At 44.8% G+C, this 20,853-nt stretch overlaps 1 long non-coding RNA gene across 1 annotated transcript in view; it reads right to left on the reverse strand.

Annotated features, from left to right (window-relative positions):
* LOC107971213 (uncharacterized) overlaps positions 1-5,643 on the reverse strand; it is a 28,941-nt gene extending 23,298 nt beyond the window's left edge. The window contains exons 1-2 of the long non-coding RNA XR_008541967.2: positions 5,507-5,643; positions 670-761 (exon numbers count right to left, since the gene is read on the reverse strand). This is a non-coding gene — a long non-coding RNA (uncharacterized LOC107971213). The remainder of the gene's footprint in view (positions 1-669; positions 762-5,506) is intronic.
* Positions 5,644-20,853: the final 15,210 nt, after the last annotated feature.

The raw sequence follows: 20,853 nt of genomic DNA on the forward strand, positions 1-20,853 counted from the left end.
AGTGCCACCAGTCAAGCTTGGAAGAGCAACAAATGGGTGCTTCTTGCTGAATTGTTTAACCACGAAATGTGTTTGTCCTGCAGGCTTATTTGCAAAGCGTACTCTTTTGTTCTGGGGGAAGACCCACGCCTCTTTAAGGAACAGAGCAGACCATGCCAAAAGCACTTCAAGGCCTTCCTTATCGCTGTCAATCTGGCACCCTGTGAAAGCTGCGGGGCCTTTCTACTCTGCTCCAAGCTCCCTGCTCCATCCAGCTGGTCCTGGAATCAGCTTTCTCTGCCTGCCTTCGTGTCACCCTCTCCCACCTGAACTCCCTCCCCGGAGCCTTCCAAGCCCACCCTTCTCTTCCACTCTAACCTCCACAGCATTTCAGGCACTCATTGACCATCTCTCTGACATTGGGTGTGGCACCATGATCATGTTTGGGGGTCCCTAAGCAAACCCTGACACATACATGGGCCATTCTGCCTCCTACCCCCTAGTCCCCAATGATAGACATTGTCACCTAATGCCTGAGCACCATGAAAACTGAGGGAAAGAGGAAGAACTGCATCTTCCTCCTCCTCAGAGGTCTCCGCTGGGGACTGGCTGATTCCTTTAGGGCCTTAAAACATTTCCATTTGCAGAATGCCCCTAATAAAATGGAGAAGTAAAGCTATAAATCCTTACCGTATTATTTTCAGAGCAAGAAAGATGGTTACAGATGGGTGGCAGATGGGTAGCGATGGATGGAATCAGTCGATGGATAGTAAGAATAGGTCCTGTAGAAATAAAACACAAGCATTTGTGTATTAATTACTGTATTAAGTCTGTTTAGACTGCTATGACAAAGTAGCATAGACAGGGTGGCTTAAACAACATCGATTTATTATCCAACAGTCCTGGAGGCCGGAAGTCCAAGATCAAGGTGTGAGCACGGCTGGTTCCTACTGGGACCTCTCCTTGGCCTGTAGATGCTGTCTTCTCCCTGTGTCCTCACATGGTGGTCCCTCTATGTGCATCTGTGTCCTCATCTACTCTTCTTATAAGAATTCTAGTCGTATTGGTTTAGGGCCCACCCTAGTGATTTCATTTTATCTTAATTGCCTCTTTGGAGATCCTATTTCCAAATACATTCACATTCTGAAGTACCAGGGCTTAGGGCTTCAACATATGCATTTGTGGGGGGAGCATAATTCAGTCCATAACACTTGCCCATTGCTGAGTAACAAACTGCCACAAATGCAGTGGCTTAAAATAACACACATTTGTTATCTCAGAATCTCCATGGGTTGGGAATTTGAGCTCAGCTTAACTGTGCCTTTTGCTCAGGGTTTCACAAGGCTGTAGTCAATGTGTCAGCAGAATTGCATTCTCATCTAGAGGCTTGGATGGAAAAGAATCCACCGTCAAGATCCCTCAGGCTGGGTGTGGTGACTCATGCCTGTAATCCCAACACTTTGGGAGGTTGAGGCAGGATAATCCCTTGAGCCCATGAGTTTGCGACCAGCCTGGGCAACATAGTGAGACCCCATCCCTAGAAAAAATTTAAAAATTTGAAAAATTAGCCAGGTATGGTGATGTACACCTGTAATCCAAGCTACTCAGGAGGCTATGGTGGGAGGATCACTTGGGCCCTGGAGGTCGAGGCTGCAGTAAGCTGTAACTGCACCACGGCAGTCCTGCTTGGATAACAGAGTAAGACTCTGTCTCCAAAAAAAAAAAAATGGTTTCATGACTCAGGGCACTGGCTTCTTGCAGGCTGCTGGCTGGGGGGCGGTCCTGGGGGGGCTGCCCTTGGTTCCTTGCCCCATAGCTGCTTGCTTCTTCAAGACTGTGCATCAGGGAACCTCGTCACTGGTGTGGCATCCCATCTCCTCTGCCATATTCTCCTGGTTAGAAGCAAAACAGGCTGGGCACGGTGGCTCACGCCTGTGATCCCAGCACTTTGGGAGGCCAAGGTGGGTGGATCACTTGAGGTCAGGAGTTCGAGACCAGCCTGGCCAACATGGTGAAACCCTGTCTCTACTAAAAATACAAAAAAATTAGCCGAGCGTGGTGGCACACGCCTTTAGTCCCAGCTACTTGGGAGGCTGAGGCAGGAGAATCGCTTGAACCCAGGAGGCAGAGGCTGCAGTGAGCAGAGATCACTCCACTGCACTCCAGACTGGGCGAGACGGAGCGAGACTCTGTCAAAAAAAAAAAAAAAAAAAAAGAAGCAAAACATACGTCCTACCCACACTTAAGAGGCCAGAAGGCCAGAATCCCACAAAAGAACAGGGATCATGAAGACCCCCCCACTTCTCCCCGCCCCGCCAAAAGCAAAGTTTGTTCCACACACCTTGAGGGTGGGAGAAATGAGAGAAAAAATAGTAATAGAAAGCCAGCAGCACAGGGTAAATTTTGCCCCTTCACAAGTTTGCCTGAGGTTGGGCCACATTCACTCACCCAATCCCCAAAGTTATCTTTTAGACCATCCACCCCAACAACCTGGAGCAGTCACTGTTTTGCAAGAGCTTTAGATGAAGACTGTAATGAAACAAGATCAAGGGAAAGACTGGTTTTAAGTATCACTTACTCATCTTCCTCCACCTGCAATTTTCAGCCCCAAAATAACTTGGAGGAAAAAAAAAACCCCTGGATTATTTACATTTGCTCTCTATTTTTAACCACTCTTCTGTTTAAAACATTTAATATCTTCTGAAGCCCCATTAGAGCCTATTTAACCTGTAGCAAGATATCGTATTTATTTTTGCAGCTATTTTCATCTGCTTAGGGAACTTTTTGTTTTCATCTGAGCTTTCAGAAGGAAGTTAAGCAAGGTCAACAGGCCTGGCTGACTTGTCAACTGGTTGTGCTGGGTTCTTAATCATAAAATGGAGCTAAATTCAGAGCAACTTATCATGCATCTCTTTTTATGTGGCTCAGTTTTTCCATTACTTGAAGTTCCCAAACATTAATAAACCTAAATGCACTATTTTTGGTGGGAATGAATGCATTATGCTTTTCAGAGTTGATGTTTTTTACATAACTAAATCATGTTGGCAAGAGGGAGGAGAAACCACCCTTTGTAGGGCATATAGCGATTGGATTTTTTCCTACTGATCTGGAGCTGTTGAAGCAGGGAATGGGGGAGGGGGAAGAAAGGGGAATTCGGCACAGGGAAAATACACCCACAGATTCTGTTCACTATTTTTACTTGATATTTTTTGTGCTACAGGTTGCTTTTGCAACCACTAAGCAAACATTTTCAGGAGGCTTTAATGAAAAAGATGTGTTTGGAAGAAAGCAAAATGACTCTACAAGACTCTAACAGAAAATACACTTGTAATTCTTTGAGCTGTAGTTAGGATAAACATTTGATCCTAGAGACAATCTAGTCACGTGAAACCAAAAGCCTGTAGTCTCAGCTACTAGGGAGGCTGAGGCAGAAGTATCACTTGAACCTGGGAAGCAGAGGTTGCAGTGAGCCGAGATTGTGCCACTGCACTCCAGCTTGGGTGACAGAGCAAGACTCCGTCTCGAAAATAAATAAATAAATAAAATAAAGACAAAAATCCAACCTAGCCCAAGGCTGGTGCAGTAGACACTGCAACAGAATATAAAATGAGTGATTAAAACTCAACAAGAACCATTCAGGAGACCCATGAGCTGGAATATTCTGTTTTACCCTCTTCCTTCTCTTCCCCACCCCACCACACCTTTGCCCTCCAAGGGTTATTTTTGCTGCACGTTACTTTATTCTTTTTCAACCAGCTTTGGCACAAAAATGTAGTGCTTAAGTGTTTAATATTATATTATTCATATTTCCCTCTTGATGTGTTCTAATTCCACCCTTCAATGTTGGACAAAGACATACAAATTGTATTTCTACACTTTGATTTTGCTTGACAGGTTCTTGTAGCTAACAGCCACTGACCATTTCTGTAGATGGTAGAATCCATAGATCGATACAGCTTTCAATATGTTCCAAATCTGGTATTGCTTATCCTTTTTCTATGAGCTAAGCTGTTATCATTTACTGCCTCTATGAAGTAAGAAAACAGTTATTTGCCCAATGAAGCACAAGCAATCAACATTCTGGTTTCAATATAGATGGCTGAGGAATCAGTGCTGGGAAATGTGTGAGGGGACTGAACCTACACTAATATGTATATTTGCAGTAGGTTCTGATTTCAGGTGTTCCTTTTTGCTACTTCTGAAATAAAAACTTGGCCAAACATCAAGTAGAATGGTCTTTTGTGCTTCTGCAGTCCAGTGGGGAAATGGTTTCTGGTTACTTTTTCATGTATTAAATTAATTTTATTTTGAAAAAAGTTCTACGAAAGTTTTTCCTGTGTTTTTTTTAGTTGTGATGAAATTCACATAACTAAATTAGCCACTTTAATGTGTTCAATTCAGTGGCATTTAGCACATTTACAGACTTGTGCAACTTTCACTTCTGTCTAGAGCCAAAACATTTTCACCAGCCCCCCAAAAAGCCCCATACCCATTCAATAGTCACTCCCCATCCTATCGCCTTCTTCCAGCCCCTGGTAACCACTAATCTACTTTCTGTCTCTATGGATTTACCTATTCTGGACATTTCATATAAATGAAATCATGTGATATGTGATCTTTTGTGTCTGGCTTCTTTCACTCGGCATAATGCTTTTGAGGTTCTTCCACATTGTAGCATGTGTCAGTAATTCATTAAATTTATTTTTAAATGAAAATAATATTTAAGGGCATTTTCCTGTGTTCAACTATTTATTGATCACCTGTGTGCAAGGCACTGTACTATACATAGCATGCTGGAAAGGTTGGCATTCTCTGTGAAATAATTGTAGGACACAAGCATATGAGTCTCCTGCCTGCAGCACCCCACTCCCATGCCTCAGTCTCTAACATAAAACTACTAGAGGTGGCTGGTTCCCAAAGTAGCCAAATCCCTGTGACTCTTAGGCTTTTCCACCCTCCCTTCTCCCCTTCTTAGACAAGATCCGTTTCCCCCAAGACCACACAAGCCATTTTAGAATTGTCGTTTGAACTCATGATATGTCAATGAACAGAAAGCATAGCACTGTGACTGTCATAAAGAAGAGTCGGCCCTCAGGAGAGGCCCAGCTTGCAGGGTAGAAACGCAAAATGCAGACAGCAGTGGTAACTGATGACACAGACTACACGGCTTCCTCCAGTACAGAGGGTGGCCCCCAAGGCTCAGGGCTGTGAAAGGTCCCGGAGGCCTCACCGAAGCAGTGAGACTTGGACGAAGGGGCGGGAGGGAGACTTGGAGGAAGGGGCGGGAGGGAGACTTGGAGAGGCAGGGTGATGGCCTTCATGGACAAAGGGAAGATTTGAACAAAGACTTGGCCGCGAGAATACACGTGGCCTTTTTAAAAGACGAGACACAGACCATTTTGTTTAGAAAGATTTGTTTGGAAACGAACATGCAGCGATGTCAACGTTGGTTCACTTGAAAGGGAAGCAAACGGGAAAATAACATCCCACTTTCCTTCAGCCCCCGCCCACAACCCCCGCCTTGTACCTGATCTTCTCCAGCCCAGGAGCAACCATAGTAGACCACTGAGACGTCTCCCCGCGTCTTTCCATCATATCTTTTTTCCCAGCCAGCCCTAACGGAACCCAGGTGGTTCCTTCAACGGGTCCCACGCGGCGCGGGGCGGAGGGAGGGGGACTAACTCTGGGCATTCTGTCTCTCCGTAGTTTGGTTCCCATCATGCCCCTCTCCCAAGGTCCTGTCATGGCCGCTCTCTTAAAGCAGTTTTCCATTATTCCCCTCTCCCGAGGGAGTTTCCCGCCATGGCCGCGTCCCAAAACAGTTTCCAGTCGGCCGGGCGCAGTGGCTCACGCCTTAATCCCAACACTTTGGGAGGCTGAGGGGGGCGGATCACGAGGTCAGGAGATGGAGACCATCCTGGCTAACACGGTGAAACCCCATCTCTACTAAAAATAATAATAAATAAATAAATAAATAAATAAATAAAATTAGCTGGGCGTGTTGGTGCACGCTTGTAATCCCAGCTTCTTGGGAAGCTGAGGCAGGAGAATGGCGTGAACCCGGGAGGCGGAGCTTGCAGTGAGCCGAGATCGCGCCACTGCACGACAGAGCAGCCTGGGCGACAGAGCGAGACTCCGTCTCAAAAAAATAAATAAATAAATAAATAAATAAATAAAACAGTTTCCAGTCATGCCCCCTTCTCAAAGAAGTTTCCCGTCGTGTCTCTCTTCCTTGCCCCTCCCCACTCTTCCTTCATTTATTTATTTATTTATTTATTTAAAACAGGGTCTTGATCTGTCGCCCAGGCTAGAGTGCATTGGGGAGAATATGGCTCACTGCAGTTTCAGTCTCCGAGTTCAAGCGATCCTCCCACCTCAGCCTCCCTAGTAGCTGGGACGACAGGGTATGCCACCATGCCCGGCTAATTTTTGTAGTTTTTGTAGAGACAGGGTTTCACTATGTCAGCCAGGCTGGTCTGGAACTCCTGGGTTCAAGTGATCTGCCCACTTCGGCCTCCCAAAGTGCTGGGATTGCAGGGCGAGCCATGGAGCCCGGCCCCTCCCCACTCTTCAAAACCCTCGGCTCCAGCTCTGAAGCAGAGCTCCTCCCTCGTTTGTATCCTCACTTAGTGTATCATACTCTTGGAATAACTACTCAACCAATCAAAGAAAGGACATTTTTCCCCACCCAGGTATACCTTGGGCATCACGAATGATGCGGGGACATCATGGACCTTCCAACTCAGCCAGGCAGAAGGAGGTGTAAAGTGAAAGCCTCAGCTGGGATACGAGGCAGGATGTGCTAAGTTCCCCATGGTTGGTAGAGGCCCCAAGCGCTCCCTGATACTCAGAAAAGACAGGAATAGCTGAGTGCCGCTGGAAAAGCAGGCAGGAAGTGAAGTAGGTGGGGAGGAGCAGGAGATTATTACAGTTGCAGGAGCGACCCGAGAGAACAAAGACACCACGGTTAAAGCTGGCTAAAGTCAGAGGCGATTCAGAGACTATCAGAATAATCCAGTTATGGGGAAAGAGGTCCTGAGCAGGGGCAGTGGAGCTAGAAGGAAAGGGCAGGTGATAACGGCTGGCAAAGGCAGGAGGAGCTGGATGGGAAGCTTGTGGGGACTTGTTGGGATTGGCGGGGAGGAGAATAGTTACAGAAGGTTTCAAGGCTAAGGTTTGGGTAACTTGGAGAAGGTTGTCTATCTGACAAAAGTTGGAAATTCAGTAACAGGGACAGAGTTTCCTTGGGTGAAGGGTGAGATCTGGGCCAGATCATCACTAGGAGTCCACAGATACAGCCCCAAGCCCCTAGGGTGGAGTCGCACTCCTTCCACAGAGGAAAAGGAGACAGCAACAGGACACACAGAAGAATCATAACCTGCTACTAGGCATGACGTGGGACCCCTGTCACATTTGTTTATGGAACACTTAGCTCTTTGGGGTTCCCAGGGACTAAAGTGTGTGCCTCAAAACACACCCCAACGGCCGGGTGCAGTGGCTCACGCCTGTAATCCCAGCACTTTGGGAGGCCGAGGCGGGCAGATCACAAGATCAGGAGATTGACAACATCCTGGCTAACATGGTGAAACCCCGTCTCTACTAAAAATACAAAAAATTAGCCGGGCGTGGTGGCACGTGCCTGTAGTCCCAGCTACTCGGGAGGCTGAGGCAGGAGAATCACTTGAACCCGCGAGGCAGAGGTTGCAGTGAGCCTAGATCGCGCCAATGCACTCCAGCCTGGGCGACAGAGCGAGACTCTGTCTCAAAAAAAGAAAAAGCAAAAAAAAAAAACACCCTAAGATGCTGCCTGTTTCTCTAAACAGGCTAAATGATGCATTAGCTTCAGCCGAATCGTTCTCACCAGTGGAAATGGTGACCTGCTTCTAGTGACCCACCCTGTGTGCAGAGCTGCATGGCTTCTCAGCAAGGCCACAGCCTCTCGGCGTCCTCAATGGCCGTGGCAGTGGGAACAAAGATGTGAGCGCTGGTGTCCTTGGTCCTCCCTGTCTACTCTCTCCAACCCAGTGGCCAGTAAGGGTCTCATACCTGCTTTGGTTCTTGGAGAAGGCCAGGGACTGAGTAAGTGCTGGTAGACCGTGAGCACATGTCAGACATTCCCCACCATAATCTCCCAGAAACCCAGCCAGCAGATGAAAGCAGGTGAAAGGAAAGGAAGCGATAGAAAGAGTTCCTGCCAGGGAACAGGCGTGTGCTGTTTTGAGTTTTCCAGACCCGCACTGCAATGGAGATTGTGGAATTTGCAGGCCTCAACATGTTGGTGAACACAATTTCTTCAATTATCCTCGGTAATTTATGGTGGAATATCATGAAGTCACACTAGATGTGCCTTTGAAAATTAGATGGTTTTCTCCTTTCATTTTAATATTTCTGCATTTCATTGAATAAAATTATAAATAGGGCAATTTCAAAAAGAAAGGAATACAGAATAGCAAACTTTTAGAACACCCATTAGGCAAAGTCCAAACTTAGAAAAATAGATATGTAAATCCTCGTGAGACGATTAACCTTCACCCCAAACACACACACTCATTTCTACTATTTATCACTCAGAACTTTTATGAGAGTTAAGAGTTTCTCCTAAGACTCAGGGATCATTTCTATAGTTTGTTACTAGAGAAGTTTCTCTGGATGTGTAGAGCACCGTAAAATAAAAGGAAAATGAAAAAAGAATAAAAAATTTTTAAAAAAGAGCTTGTCTCCTAAGAGATGATAAGTTTCTAGAAGATAAGGCTGTGTCTTTTTTTTAAATTTTTTCCCCCACAAATCCATAAAATGTACTCAGTGAATGTTTGTTTGATCAGAATTAAATTTGTATTACTAAAAGGGTTTTTGTTTTCAGCTTGTTTATTTTTGCTAGAGGAGCCAGTGAGTTGCTATTTTAAGAATAGCTTTGAATCATGACTTAGGAAGTCAGAATTGTATTAAATGAAGTAGTATCTAAAAACTTCCAGATCCATTAGAAATTATAACTAATGCAATTTGAAAAGAGAGTTGGATCATTCATTTTATACAAGTCTCTGTTGTCAATGACTTTCATATAAATGAACCCTAACAAAAATTTTTACCTACTTTTTGATTAACTTAGCCAATGGTATTTCCGCTCTAAAGTATTTTACATGGCAAATAAAATATACAACTTTGGGCTGGGCACTGTGGCTCATACCTGTAATCCCAGCACTTTGGGAGGCCGAGGCGGGTGGATCACCTGAGGTCAGGAGTTCGAGACCAGCCTGGACAACATGGGGAAACCCCGTCTCTACTAAAAATACAAAAATTAGCCGGGAGTTGTGGCAGCACCTGTAATCCCAGCTACTCGGGAGGCTGAAGCAGAAGAATCGCTTAAACCCAAGAGGCAGAGGTTGCAGTGAGCTGAGATTGTGCCATTGCATTCTAGCCTGGGCAACAAGAGCGAAATTCTGTCTAAAAAAACTTTATGCTTATAACTACATTTCTGTCGTATTTATTTAGCTTCTGAAATTTGCCCATAGGTTCTGGCAAAGTTGTTTTTTTCTTACACCAAGTGAACTTACAGTTAAAAAAATAGAAAGTATTTAAACCTGAATAATTTCTGAGGTTGTAGCAGAAGGATCTCCCAAAGGAGGAAAAAAAAACCCTTACCTTCTCCTTATGTGCAGTCTCTTTCACAAATACATAATTTAATGAGGATTTGTGTAAATTTACCTTGTATATTTTTTAGCTAAATTAGTTTTACATATAATATCTAATGCACTTTTCTCATGAAAGTGGGAAGGTACTGTTATTACTATTATTATTAGTATCCCTTCCTTATTTACAAACAGAAAATCTTGGAATTCAGAAGGACGAAGCTGCATAATTTGCTCCAGCTACACAGCTACTAAGTGGCAAAGCCAGGTGTCTGGATTCCAACGTTCACGGTCTGGTCCAGTGTAAAACATTTACACTTGGATCCCTTACAAGTCTATAAGTGCTTTATTGAGTATGCTTAAGTAGAAAAATAATTCCTGAAAACTCAGTTCAAAATTAAATCCTTGGAGCTTACACAGTAAAATTCAACTTTCACTTTTGTGGGCCAAGAACTCCTGCTTAGGTGCCCTGGAACAGGAACCCCAGTGCCTTGCTGACAAATGGTCTTCACAGAACACAAATGGCCCTTAGTCATGCTAGAACCAATTGTATCACTTGTGTGTATCTAAGAAACCCAAGGCAGTTCTCCAATCCTGATAGACCAGTCAGGATTCAACCAGACAACTGGAACCAGTAGAAGATACATGCTAGATTTATTGCAAGGAATTGGCTTATGTCATTGGGTGGGGCTGGGCAGGCAGGCCTGAAATTTGTAGGGAAGACAGTTAAGAAGGCAGACTGGAACTCTCTTGGGCACTGGCTGTTCACAGGAGGAATTTCTTCTTCCTTAGGGAAGCCTCAGTCCTGCTATAGAGGCCTTTCACCTGATTATCCAAGATAATCTCTCCCCCGGCTTAAAGTCAACTGATTATGGACCTTATTTACATCTCAAAACAGCCTGGAAGCAACACCTAGATTAGTGTTTGTAGTGGGTTGGATTGTGTATCCTTAAAAAGATAAGTTCGAGTTCTAACCCCTGGTACCTGTGAATGGGGCTTTATTCGGAAATAAGGTCTTTGCTGATGTGATCAAGTTGAATGAAGGCTATACTGAATTAAGGGAGGCGGTAAATCCATTAACTGGATAACCTGTGTCTTTATAAGAGAAAGAAGAGGGAGATTTGGACACACACACACATACAGGGAGGGAGAAGGCCATGTGAAGATGGTGGCAGAGATTGGAGTGATGCATGTACTAAGCAAGGAACACCAAGGACTGCCAGCTGTCATCGGGAGCTGGAAGAGACAGGGAAGCATCCTCCCCTAGAGCCTTCAGAGGGAACATGGCCCTGCCAACATCTTGACTTCAGACTTCTGGCCTTCAGAAATCTGACAGAATAAATTTATGTTGTTTTAAGCCATCTAGTTTGTGGTTCCCTGTTTGAGCAGCCCTAGAGAATGAAAATGGTATTTGATGGAATAACTGAGGATTGTGGCCTAGGCAAGTGGACACATCAAAAGACCACCACCTCTCCATTCCCTTCTCTTCTCCTTTCCCTTCCTTTCCCTCCTTTCCCCTTCCCTTCCATCTCCTCCCCTTCCATCCCCTCCCCTTCCTTTCCCTTCCCTTCCCTCCATCTCAACCCTCTTCATGTCCACTGAGCTCATATTCTGGTTGGGGGAACAGACAATTAAAACTAATGAGCAAGCCAGGCGCAGTGGCTCATGGCTGTAATCCCAGCACTTTGGGAGGCTGAGGCAGGAAGATCACTTGAGGCCTGAAGTTCGAAACAAGCCTGGGCAACATGGCAAACCCCATCTTTACCAAAAAATACAAAAACTAGCTGGCCATGTTGGTGCTCGTTAGTAAACCCAGCTACTCAGGAGGCTGAGATGGGAAGATGGCTTGAGCCTGGGAGGCCAGGGTTGCAGTGAGCCATGGTCAAACCACTGCCCTCCAGCCCAGGAGACACAGCCAGACCCTGTCTCAAGAAACAAAAACAAAAAACTAATGAGCAAATGAACATGAACATGTTAGCCCATGAAAGAAAGACTGGTGAAGAGGGAGGGAGAGGGCACCCATCAGAGCAGAGACCGAAATGCTCCGAGAAGCCTGGGGTCCCTCCTGGAGGAGACGTCCTCACAGAAGAAGCACTGGGTGCAGGTGACAAGAAGCTGCAAACATTCAGGGAACAGCACAAGCATGTTGAGGAGTGGGTGTGCAGGGAAGAAAGAAGAGCAGGGAAAATGGGAGGAGATGGAGTCTTCTACCACTGTATTTTTGTTGTTGTTTTTATGAGTCAGGGTCTTGTCTGTTACCAAGCTGGAGTGCAGTGGTGCGATCATGGCTCACTGCAGCCTTGACCTCCTGGTCTCAAGTGATCCCACCTCAGCTTCCCAAGTAGCTGGGAACCACAGGCGCACCACCACACCCTGATAATTATTTTAAAATTGTTTTTTTAGAGATAGAGTCTCACTATGTTGCCCAGGATGGTCTTGAACTTCGGGACTCAATAGATCCTCCCACGTCAGCCTCCCAAAGTGCTTGGATTATAGGCATGAGCCACCACACCCAGCTTCTACCACTTGTTGGTTTTTAATTTGCATAGTGACACCTTTTCTCAAAAAAAATGCAATTGTACATGTGTGTAGTATAGAAATTTTGTATGTTTCAAAATAATTATCTTTCAAATCAGCTGCAGTGCAGCATTCTAATTTTTTAAGCAAACTTGTAAAATGTTAGAATAGTTTTAGTTACAGAAAGATAAGATTGAGAGTTCCTGTGTATAATTCAGTTTCTCCATTGTTAAAGCCTTATGCCTCCATAGTACTTTTGTTACAACTATGAAACTGATCTTGGTACATAACTAATAACTCAATGCCCAGTTTTTCCATGTATGTCCTTTTTCTGTCCTAGGGCCCCATCCAGGATTATACATTGCATTAAGTCATCGTATCACCTTGGGCTCCTCTGGGCTGTGACTGGCTCACCATGCTTCCTTGTCTTTGATGCCCTCGATAGTTTGGAGCAGGGCTGATTGGGTATTTTGTGGAATCTCCTTCAGTTTAGGTTTGTATGATGCCTTCTCATGATTGGACTGGGGTTGTGGATGTTTGGACATTCTTAGGTTTTTATTTACAACATTTCATTGCATACCTAATGTTTCAACAAACATTAATCTATCTTAAAAATAGAATCACATATTTAATGCAGTTATTGTAATGTCTATCTTTGTCCCCTTTATACAAAAATACAGAAAACCAGGAGAGAGGCAGCCACCATTTCATATTCTTAGCTCATACGTGAAACCTTTCCATTTTAAACTTCTGGGAAGAACTTTAACATTAAAAATTCAAACCACTTTGAAATTATGTAGTCAACTGAAAAAGTTTATTTTAGTCATCTAAAGGGACCTGTGCAAAGGAAAACTACTCTTTTAGAAGCATACTTCTTTTTTTTTTTTTTTTTTTTTGAGACGGCGTTTCGCTCTTGTTGCCCAGGCTGGAGTGCAATGGCACGATCTTGGCTCACCGCAACCTCCGCCTCCTGGATTCAAGTTACTCTCTCTCCTGCCTCAGCCTCCCAAGTAGCTGGGATTACAGGCGTGAGCCACCACGCCTGGCCAGAAGCATACTTATTTTTCTCCCATTCCAGAAAACATTCCTTGCCTGGTGCCCTGACCATTGCTGAAACCATTCCTTGAAACGTCTCTACCTGCTGATGTCAATCCGCCCAACATCCATGCAGTTGGATAGCTGTGTGCTGCTGCAACCTTTTGTGAGTGGGGGGAGTTTTATTTTAAATAGTTATCTCTGGCCGGGCGTGGTGGCTCATGCTTGTCATCTCAGCACATTGCGAGGCTGAGGTGGGTGGATCACTTGAGGTCGAGAGTTCGAGACCAACCTGGCCAACACGGTGAAACTCCATCTGTACTGAAAATACAAAAATTAGCCAGGCATGGTGGCGCACGCCTGTAATCCCAGCTACTTGGGAAGCTGAGGCACAAGAATTGCTTGAACCTGGGAGATGGAGGTTGCAGTGAGCTGAGACTGCGTCACTGTACTCCAGCCTGGGCGACAGAGCAGACTCCATCTCAAATAAATAAATAAATACACAAATAAATAAATAGTTATCTCTAAAAACGTGATCAATTCTCACTAATATCTCAGAAGTATACTAAAATGTTCTTTCCCTTCCCTCCCTTCCCTCAGGGACATTTCAAAATTTCTATAAGACCTGTATCTGGTCTTATCAAATGGCTGTGCTCTAGTGAAAATAACAACAAACCTTAAAGGCCTCCTTACACAGGTACTGGGGGAAAGGCTGGGCTCTAATTCCATGTAGCTTTACTGTGCCTTTCTCAAATTTGCTAAAATTCAAGCTTTTAGTGTACAGTTGGCCCTCTGTATCCATGGCTTCCACATGCGTGAATTCAGCCAACTTCAAATCAAAAATATTTGAAAAAAAATGGATGGTTGCATCTGCACTGAGAATGTACAGACTTTTATTCTTATCATTATTCCCTAAACAATACACTATAACAACTATTTGCACAACACTTACACTGTATTAGGTATTATAACTAATCTAGAGATGATCTAAATTATACAGGAGGCTGAATGAGGTGGCTCATGCTGTCATCCCAGCACTTTAGGGGAGGCCAAGGCAGGAGGATCACTTGAGGCCAAGAGTTTGAGACCAGCCTAGGCAACATAGCAAGACCCTGTTTCTACAGAAAATACAAAAATTAGCTTGGGTGTGGTGGCACATACCTGTAGTCCCAGCTACTCAGGAGGCTGAGGTGGGAGGATGACTTGAGCCAGGAGTTCAAGGCTACAGTGACCTATGATTGCAACATTGTACTTCAGCCTGGGCAATGGAACAAGACCCTGTCTATAAATATAATATGTCAATATGGCCGGGCACGGTGGCTCACACCTGTAATCCCAGCACTTTGGTAGGCCTAGGCGGGCAGATCCCCTGAGGTCAGGAGTTCAAGACCAGCCTGGCCAACATGGGGAAACCCCGTCTCTACTAAAAATACAAAACTTAGCTGGGCGTGGTGGCATGCACCTGTAATCCCAGCTACCCAGGAGGCTGAGGAAGGAGAATCGCTGGAACCCGGGAGGCAGAGGCTGCAGTGAGCCAAGATCGTGCCACTGCACTCCAGCCTGGGTGACAACAGAGCAAGACTCCGTCTCAAAAAAAAAAAAAAGAAAAGAAAAAAAGAATACATTAATTAACTAAATAAAATAAAAATAAATTATACAGGAAGATGTGCATAGGTTATATGCAAATACTGTGCCATTTTATATCAGGGACATGAGCATCCGTGGATTTTCGTATCTGCAGGGAGTTCTGCAACCAATCCCCTGTGGATACTGAGAGACGACTATACAGTTCTATGAGTTTTGACCAACATTGACAGTTTTGCAACCAGCACTACCATCAAGATACAGAACAGCTCAGTCCCTCAAAAATATCCCCCCATGATCCTTTGTAGTCAACCTTTTCCCCAACCTACTCTCAATCCCAACAATGGAGGGTCTTTCTGTCCCAATAGTTTTGCCTGTTCCAGAATGCCATATGAAACCATGGAATATGGCAGAGTGTGGTGGCTCACATCTGTAATCCCAGCACTTTGGGAAGCCGAGGTGGAAGGATCGCTTGATCCCAGGAGTTCAAGATCAGCTTGGGCAAGATAGCAAGACCCCATCTCTACAAAACAGAAACAAAACACAAAACCATGGAATATGTCACCTTTGAATCTGAATTCCTTCACTCAGCCATTTACATTTGAGATTCATCCATGCTGTTGCACAGATCAATAGCTTCCTCCTTTTCAGTGTTCATGGAGTCAACACTGAAAAGTGTATATCCGTACAAGGGGATATATCCATATCCATATCCATGTCCCCTTGTATGGACATACTGCAGTTTATTTATCCCTTCACCAGTTGGAGGACACCTGGATTGTTTCCAGGTTTTGGCAACTATGAATAAAGGTTTCTGCATACAAGTTTTTGCAGGAAGCTAAGCTTTCACTTCTCTTGGGTATACATGTAGGAAGGGGACTGTCAGGGTATATTACACATGATGTGTGTCCCATCTTATCAAGTGGCTGCTGATTTTGTAAAAGTAATAACATCAAAGAGGCCTTGTGACAAAGGCGCTGGAGAAAAATGCCACGTTCCACTCCCATTGAGTTTCACTTGTGCTTTTCTTAAAGAAATTTCTTTTTTTTTTTGAGATGGAGTCTCGCTCTGTCACCCAGGCTGGAATGTGGTGGCGCAATCTCAGCTCACTGCAACCTCCGCCTCCCGGGTTCAAGCGATTCTGCTGCCTCAGCCTCCCGAGTAGCTGGGACTACAGGCACGTGCCACCATGCCCAGCTAATTTTTGTATTTTTTGTAGAGATAGGGTTTCACCATGTTGGCCAGGCTGGTCTCGAATTCCTGGCCTCAGGTGATCCACCTGCCTCAGGGATTTTCTTTGTTAATGTGGTGTGGAGCTTCACTGTGTGGGAGATGAATTTTTGTGAAGAAACTGTCTATAAAATCCTCCTGTCTCCCATGCTTATTCTCTACAGCCAGTGTTAAAAGTTAAGCATGAAATGCAGAAGTGTGGTCGGGTGTGGTGGCTCCTGCCTGTAATCCCAGCACTTTGGGAGGCCGAGGTGGGGGGATCACAAGGTCAGGAGTTCGAGACCAGCCTGACCAACATGATGAAACCCCATCTCTACTAAAAATACAAAAATTAGCCGGTTGTGGTGGCGTGCGCCCGTAATCCCAGCAACTCGGGAGGCTGAGACAGGAGAATCGCTTGAACCCGGGAGGCAGAGGTTGCAGTGAGTGCATTGAGCCGAGATTGTGCCACTACACTCCAGCCTGGGGGACAGAGTGAGACTCCGTCTCAAAAAAAAAAAAAAAGAAAAGAAATGCAGAAGTGGAAACAAATGGTGGGGTGGGGGAGAAGTACATAACTTCTTTTTTTTTTTTTTTGAGACCGAGTCCGTTCTGTCGCCCAGGCTGGAGTGTAGTGGCACAATCTCTGCTCACTGCACTTACTGCAACCTCCGCCTCCCAGGTTCAAGCGATTATCCTGTCTCAGCCTCCCGAGTAGCTGGGATTACAGCTGCCCACCAGCACACCGGCTAATTTTTGTACTTTTAGTAGAGACGGGGTTTCACCATGTTGGCCAGGCTGTTCTCGAACTCCTGACCTCCAGTGATCCGCCCACCTCAGCCTCCCAAAGTGCTGGGATTACAGGCCCATAACTTCTTTCAAGGAAATATGGTTACCAAAAGAAAGGCGGGAAGGGGAGGAAACCCTTGAAAAGGATAATCTCTCTTATTTTGTAGCTATAACAGCCACGTGTTATTTGAGGGAAATTGCAACTCTTGCCTGTCATGTGCTCTTTGAGTAAACACAGGCAGCATTTTGTATTTATTTGATTTTTGGTTTGCTTTCCATGTTGGTGAAAGAGTGGGCTCTGAACATATTCACCCCTTGAGAGACACCAAGGTTGGTGTGAGGTGGGCTGTGGGTTTTGGAATCAGAGGAGCTGGATTTGTATGTGTTCTGCCCCCTTTTAGTGGGAGACATTCTACAAGCCCACTGTGGAAGGCAGAATGTGGTCCCCTGAAATCGTCCGTGCTGGGATCCCTGGGAACCTGTGAAGACATCACCTTCCATTGCAAAAGGGACTACAGATGTGACTAACATGAAGAGCTCTACAATGGAGAGATTATTCTGGATTATACAGGCTATAAATCCTGGGTTACACAGGATCTTTAAACATAGAGGAAGGTAGAAGAAGAGGAGGTCAGAATAATGCTGTTTAAGAGGGACTTGACCTTCTGTTGCTGGCTTGAAGGTGGAGGAAGGAGGTCCCGTGCCAAGGAATGCCGGCAGTCTCTAGACACTGGGCAAAGTCAGGAAACAGATTTTCCCCTAGAGCCACAGAAAGAATTTCTTCCTCTTCCTCTTCCCCTTCCTCTCCTTCTCCTTCTCCTTCTTCTTCCTCCTCCTTCTCCTCCTCTCCTTCTCCTTCTTCTCCTCCTTCTCCTTCTTCTCCTTCTTCGCCTTCTTCTTCCCCTTCTCCTCCTTCTCCCTCCCTCCCTCTCTCTCTTTCTTTCTTCTCTCCTCCTCCTCCTTTCTCCTTCTCTTTCTACTTCTTTTTTTTTTTTGAGATAGAGTCTCATTCTGTCCCTCATGCTAGAGTGCAATGACACGATCACAGCTCACTGCACCCTCGACCTCCTGGACTCCAGCAATCCTCCCACCTCAGCCTCCCACGTACCTGGGAGTACAGGCACATGCCACCATGCCTGGCTAATTGTTTTCATTTTTTTAAAGATGGGGTCTTCTTATGTTGACCAGGGTGGTCTCAAGCTCCTGGGCTCAAGCGACCTTCCTGCCTTAGCCTCCCAAAGTGCTGGGATTGCAGGCGTGAACCACCATGCCCAGCCGTGGAACACAGTTTTGCTGACACCTTGATATTATCTAATGTGTTAGTCAGGGCTCTCCGGAGAAACAGAACCAATATCATATATATATATATATATATATATATATATATATATATATATATGTATAGAGAGAGAGAGAGAGAGAGAGATTTATTATTAAGGTATTGGCTCATGAGATTATGGAGGCTGAGAAGTCTGTGATCTGCTATCTGCAAGCTGCAAGGCTAGCGGTATAGTTTAAAAGCCTGAGAGCTAGAGGGCCAATGGTGTAGACTCCAATTTGGGTCTGAAGGCCTGAGCACCCGAAGTATAGAGGGCACATCAATGTCTCAGCTCAACAGTCAGGCAAAGGGAGGGCAAATCCAGCCATGCTCTGCCTTTGTGTTCTGTTCAGGCCCTCAGTGGCTCGGAGGGTGCTCACCCGCACTGAGGAGGGTGATCTGCTTTACCCAGTTCAGCAATTCAAATGCTAAATCTCATCTGGAAACACCCTGAAAGACACATCCAGAAATAATGTTTAATCAGTTATGTGGACATCCTGAGGCCTAGTCAAGTTGACATGCAGAATTAACCATCACCCCCAGTGACACCCATTTGGGATTTTTGACCTCCAGAACCATCAGATAATACATGTGTGCTGTTTTAAACCACTAAGTGTGTGGCGATTTGTTACAGCAGTGACAGGAAACTAACCCAGCCACTAACCTCTCTGAGAGTCAACTTTTCTCCCTTGTAAAATGAATATGATCATGACAATATTTCCCCAACCACTTCATACGTTACTATGACAATCAGTGACAGAATGTTTGAAAATGTTTCGAAACTATAAAAGCTTTGCCAGATCGAAAACAAAATCTGCTGCTCCCTTTGATCTAGTACTTTTCCTACCCACTCAGCTCTTCCTTTGCTGGCCGGCTTCTGCATCTCCTAGGGTACATTTGATTTGGCCAATCTTTCCAATGACCTTTACCTTTTCTAAATGGGGGGCTGGGCCCGAGGCACTGACCATTTCTGCTCTTTAGAATCCATCATCATCACCAAACAGAATGAGCTTTATCTAACATTTTGGTATTTTGTTCACAATGGAGTTTTTGCATCACTTTTGAGTTTTAAAATACGGCATTATAATATTATTTATCTTGATGACTGCATTTAGAGATGACAACCTCATCTCTATAAAAAATAAAAAATTAGGCCTGGCGCAGTGGCTCACACCTATAATCCCAGCACTGTGGGAGGCCGAGGCGGGCAGATCACCTGGGGTCAGGAGTTCCAGACCAGCCTGGGCAACAGGGTGAAACCCTGTCTCTACTAAAAATACAAAAATTAGCCAGGCGTGGTGGCACGTGGCTGCAATCCCAGCTACTTGGGAGGTTGAGGCGAGAGAATCAATTGAACCCAGGAGGCGGAGGTTGCAGTGAGTCGAGATCACGCCACTGCACTCCAGTCTGGGCGACACAGCGAGACTCCATCTCAAAAATGAATAAATGAATAAATAAATAAATAAATAAATAAATAAATAACCGGGCATGGTAGCGCATGCTTGTAGTCTCAGCTACTCGGGAGGCTGAGGCAAGAGGATGGCTTGAGCCTGGTTGGGGGTTGGAGTCTGCAGTGAGCTGTGATTGTGCCACTGTACTCCAGTTTGGGTGACAGAGTGAGACCGTGTCTCAAAAAAAAAGAAGAGAAAAGAAAAGAAAGAAATCTGATGTGTGTTCCAAGCAGGTTGCTGTGGAAGCAGATTTTGTTTTGTTTGGTCTCATGACTACTTTGAAATGATGGAACTTATTAGAATCACCTCTACAGTCTGAATTGAATGTATTGAAAAAGCAGCACATATATTACTATATCAGAATTTTAAAAAATATTGGATGACTATGTTTTAACACAATTGGGTTTCTTTGTAATCTTATGCATTATTTGATGTATCAATGCATTATTTTACGCATTTAGAAACAATATTCACTAAATTGCTGAAGGAGGTCTGAAGCATAGACATATTATGATTCTTTCCCTCAATTCTTTTTTTTTTTAATTTTCTACTTCCAGTTTATTTATTTTATTTATTTATTTTGAGACAGGTTCTCGCTCTGTCATCCAGGCTGGAGTGCAGTGATATGATCTCAGCTCACTGCAACCTCCGCCTCCCAGGCTCAAGTGATACTTTCACCTCAACCTCCTGAGTAGCTGGGACTACAGGCATGCGCCACCACATCCGGCTATTTGTATTTTTGTAGAGACGGGGTTTTGCCACATTGCCCAGGCGGGTCTGGAACTCCTGGGCTCAAGTGATCCGCCCGCCTTGGCCTCCCAAAGTGCTGGGATTACAGCCGTGAGCCACTGCGCTCGGCCCTTCTCTCAATTCTTTAACCTTTTGAGTTCAATTTTATCCTCTGAATATTGGGCCTTCAGGGAGGACCTGGAAGAATCAAATATGATACTGTACATGAACACCTCCATGCCAAATGCAAAGTACTTTCAGGATTCAAATGATAACTAAATGCAAAATTTGAAATGAAAAAAGAAAAATAGCAATAGCTCACATGCATTAGTCTGCTGAGTCTGCTGTAATAGAGTGGGTTGCTTAAACACCACCCATTTATTTTCTCACAGTCCTGGAGGATAAAGTCCAAGGTCAAGGTGTTAGCAGGGTTGGGTTATTCTCAGGCCTCTATCCTTGGCTTATAGATGACTGATTTCTCCCTGTGCGTGTCTGTGTCCTAATCTCCTTTTCTTAAAAGGACTCCAGTCAGATTGGATTAGAGCCTACCCAAATGACCTCATTTTACCTTAATTACCTTCTTAAAGGCCCTATCTCCAAATACAGTCACATTCTA

This window comes from Pan troglodytes, chromosome X (assembly GCF_028858775.2).
Source record: "Pan troglodytes isolate AG18354 chromosome X, NHGRI_mPanTro3-v2.0_pri, whole genome shotgun sequence".
Taxonomy (NCBI): Eukaryota; Metazoa; Chordata; class Mammalia; order Primates; family Hominidae; genus Pan; species Pan troglodytes.